The sequence below is a fragment of the Suricata suricatta genome, chromosome 9 (genome assembly GCF_006229205.1).
Source record: "Suricata suricatta isolate VVHF042 chromosome 9, meerkat_22Aug2017_6uvM2_HiC, whole genome shotgun sequence".
NCBI classification, from domain to species: domain Eukaryota; kingdom Metazoa; phylum Chordata; class Mammalia; order Carnivora; family Herpestidae; genus Suricata; species Suricata suricatta.
The window spans coordinates 138,979,788-138,984,238 of record NC_043708.1 but is presented as its reverse complement, the minus strand read 5'-3'; positions in this window follow the sequence as shown (position 1 = coordinate 138,984,238).

Genomic DNA, 4,451 nt, shown 5'->3' with positions numbered 1-4,451 from the left:
CAGTAACCACCCAGCCCACCGTAGGGGCCCCGGCACCCAGATCCCAGCAGCTTTAACTCTGCTGGGCCATTCTGGCTCCTGCAAACCCTGCCGTCCGCGGCCCTCGGGGACCTTCCCTTTGCAGGGCAGCATGGGAAAACGTGATGGGCGTCGCGATCACCAGCCGGTGACGAAATCGCCAGCAGCCGTCTGATCGGGGCTGCGGTGCGCATGCGTGAGGCCAGAACTGCCGTCTCCGTGCAGGAGCAGAGACGCGGCTGTGCTGTGCGGTGTGCGTTCTTGCCCTGCTCTGCTTCCCCACAAAATGCAAGTGCGGGGGGGGCGGGGTTCCCATAAAACGTAATTATATTTTGACCTCCCACTTTGTCCTCTATTTTTTAATATCCTTTTTTAAATTGTCTATTTATTTTGAGAAAGAGAGAGAGAGCGAGAACACGCGCAGGGGAGGGGCAGAGAGAGAGGGAGACACAGAGTTCCGGGCAGGCTCCGATCTGTCAGCGCAGAGCCGAATTCAGGACTTGAACCCACAAACTGTGGGATCAGGACCTGAGCTGAAATCAAGAGTCAGACGCTCAACTGACTGAGCCACCCAGGCGCCCCAGAACCTATTTTCTTTGAACTTTAGAACTTGAACATCCCTCCTCTTTTCGAGTATTTGTCAACCATATTTTTATGAGCCACCCAGCATGCACTGGTGCGTGACCGGCCCACGCTGCCGTGGGGCTCTATCCCGCGGCCGCCCCGCTCCCCACGGTGAGAACAATCCCAGGCCGGGCATCCTCGTGCATGATTCTGCAAACAGCTTATATTATTTCACGGAGAGTGAAAATGCAGGGTCAAAAGTCCTGGCAAATTATAAGGGTTTTGTGAGATTTTGCCAAAATGCTTTGCAGAGAGACTGGAAGGCTCACGCGGCACGTGTCAGTGAGCACCTCCCTGCACCCCGCCGACGCCCCGCATCATCGCTCCGGTGAGTTCTGCCACTCACAAGGTCTGGTTTGCACGTCTTTGGTCGTACGCGGCGCAGCTGGACATGTTTTGTCTATTGATGGCTATTTGTGTCTCTTCTTTTATGAGTATCTTTGCACGTCCTTTCTGTTTCCACTGGGCAAAGCTCGTTTCCCTCCTGATTTGGGCACTCACTGGGCAGCCCCTGCAGTGGGACGGTAAGAGATCTCTGATCGGACTCGCCCTCCTGAGCCTGCTAGGTGGGCTGGAGAGAGGGAGTGATGGCTCGGGGCCCCTGGCTGAGCTCCACGTGGCCAGGTGGCCACATGGCCGCGGGGGAGTTGTGGAGAGAACAGGACATGGGGAGGGCAGGGGAGAGGGCACCACGGCCCCCGTCCCAATTCTGGGGCAGGGAGAGGGAAGAAGGGGAGTGAGTGAGGAGAGCAGGTGGGGGAGGAGAGAGGGCAGGGAGAGAAAAGAAGGTAAGGAGGTCTGCTCAGGAAAGACAGGGGGCCCAGCAGGATGGTGGGGCGTCCGTGGGACAGCGGAGGGGCCAGCAGGGTTAGAAAGAGGGTGCGGAGAGCTTCAGAGCCGCGCTCCACTCCTGTGACTGGCCATGTGCAGGATGTCGAGCGGGCAAAGGGACAGGAGGTTGCGAGGGACTCCACGCACTCCTGGGCCACCACGTACGCTGGCACAGGCCTGGCCCTGGGGTCTGGGTCCCTCGCAGCCACATCGCTCTCTGTGGTCTGCACTAAAGCCGCTAAAATTAATGTCCCTCTAAGCACGTCACTTCTTCTTAGACCGAAAAGCTGGCATAGGACCAGTCATTTTTCATCACTGATTAAAACGTCTCAGTATGAAATGGGAACGACCTCGCTCCTGCCGGTGCGGGATGGACGGTGACCAGAGTGGGTGACAAGCAGCCAGGCTCCCTCCTGCCACATGCCCGGGGGTCACAGGAAACTGCTCAGGCGACCAGAGGACAGCGTTCCTGCTTGGGGCCCTCAGAGCCACTTGTGCAGCTCTTCCCGAGGACGCCTCCGTTGGACGTACTCCTCAGAACTACGAATGACCAGCCGTTTTCCTGAGAGTCCCGTTGAGCACGGCTGGCCAGGACCAGGAAATCAGCACTTTTAACCAGGGCCCCAGGGATTTCTCATGATCAGGCAAAGGGCTGTTTTGACCAGCACTTCTCACATTAAAATTTCATTAATAAAAGGAAGTTAAAAAGCAACAATACCTAAGGGTTCCATTTTCGCCTCCGATAGACTAAATCACACAGATCAGCTCTTCTACCAAAGAACAAATAGAAACTATGAACAAAATGGGTTTTTAAAACTTTGTTTAGAAATATCCTTGGGGCGCCTGGGTGGCTCAGTTGGCTGAGTGTCCAACTCTTGATTTCAGCTGCGGTCATGATCCCAGGGTCATGGGATCGAGCCCTGAGTTGGGCTCTGTAGTGACAGCACAGAGCCTGCTTGAGACTTACATCTCTCTCCCTCTCTCTGCCCCTCCCCTGTGCACACACTTTCTGTCTCTGTCTCTCTCTGTCTCAAGCAAAAAATAAAATAAATTGAATTTAAGAATATCCTAGAGCACTAAAATGCCATGAGGTCCTCAACAGCTCCTAGATCTCAGAAGGAAGTCACCAAGGTGAATCTGGTATTTGGCACAGCAATTTGCCTCAAAGCATTTGCTGATTCTTAAGAAAATCCTAAAAGCTGAGTTGTGCTTTGTAGAGGCTGGTCAGCGAAGAAGCCAAGAGAAGGAGAGACAAAACAGAAGTAGCAACCGAGAGAGAGAGTGGGGGGCTGAGCAAGCAGGGGGAGGCTGGCGTGCGCCCCGAGGTTTGCACAGGAGCCAAAGCCTGGCGGAAACAGACCGGCTTGCTTCCAACGTGCTCACTCCCAGGCGGGGTCATGATGATCTGCCCATCCCTTCACTTCCAAAAGCTAAAGTGCATCCTCTCGGGAAGGAGGAGGCATCATCGGGACCCTTGAGTCGCCTCACCATTTTCACATCATTACCTGACATTCAGCAAACAAGTTACACCGCATCCTAGGACATGCGGAAGGCTCAGAACCAAGACGAAAACATAGACATGGACCCACAGAGACTCCACAATTCTGGAATCATTAAACCAAGACTTTGAAAGTAACTGTGCCTTCTGAGAAAAACGAAAAACCAGATGGAGAACTGTGGCAAAACATTACCACGTATTTTAAAAGATCCAGTAAGTTCTTTATAGATTTGAAATACTAACCTTTTATCGGCTGTGTTATTCGCAAATATCTTCTCCATTCCGTCAGTGGCCTTTTACTTTTGTTGATTGTTTCCTCCGCTGTGCACAAGCTTCTTACCTTGCTGAGGTCCCAGCAGTTCACTGTTGCTTTTATTTCCCTTGCCTCCAGAGATTACCTAGTAAGAATCTGCTGCGGCCAAGGTCCAAGAGGGTGTTGCCAGTGTTCTCTAGATTCGAAGGGGTACGTGTACCCCAATGTTGATGGCACCATTAACCAGACCCAAAGTGTGGAAACAGCCCAGTGTCCATCAATAGTGAATAGATTAAGCAGATGCATTGCACACGCACATGCACACACGCACACACACAAATATTACTCGATGATCAAATAGAATGAAATCTTGCCATTTGCAACAATGTGGAAGGAACTAGAATGTATTATGCTAAGTGAAATAAGTCAGTGAGAGGAAGCCAAATACATGATTTCACTCAGATATGGAATCTGAGAAATAAATCAGAGGGACATAGGGGAAAGGAAGGAAAAATAAGATAAAAACAGAGAGGGAAGGAAACCATAAAAGACTCTTAAATACAGAGCACACACTGGGGATTTAAATAAACTTTAAATAAATTTAAATAAACTACTTAAAAAAATAAAAGATCAAATAAAACCCCCCAGAATTGAAGGATACAAAAATGAAAACTAAGCCCTCTGTGGGTAGGTTTGGTTGCAAGCTGGGCACAGCTGAAGGAAGGACCAGTGGCTCTGAAGACGGGTCAGGAGAGGAAGTCCAGGCTGGAAGAAGGCGGAGAAGATAAACAACAGATGGACGATTCTGGAGGGAGGGCAGTGTGCAGGGCAGAACGGAGCGTGCTGGAGACACGCACCACGTCCTTCACGGGAAGGACAGACGGGACCCAAGTAATCTGTGCGGAGACGGCACTGGCGCTTCCCCACTGACGGGAGATGCTGGTAATGCAAACAGGTGCGGCCGCAGGCCACGCGGAGGCTCGGCTCATAGAACCGCTAAGAACCAAAGACAAACACAGCATCGTTTACAGAAAAATCTAAAAATTAAACTTTATGAATTTATTTTATTATTTACTTGCACTCTTTATTTTCCTTATGTTTTTTATTTACTTTTGAGAGACAGAGAGAGCACAAGCAGGGGAGGGGCAGAGAGAGAGAGGGAGACCCAGAATCCGAAGCAGGCTCCAGGCTCTGAGCCGTCAGCACAGAGCCCGACGCAGGGCTCAA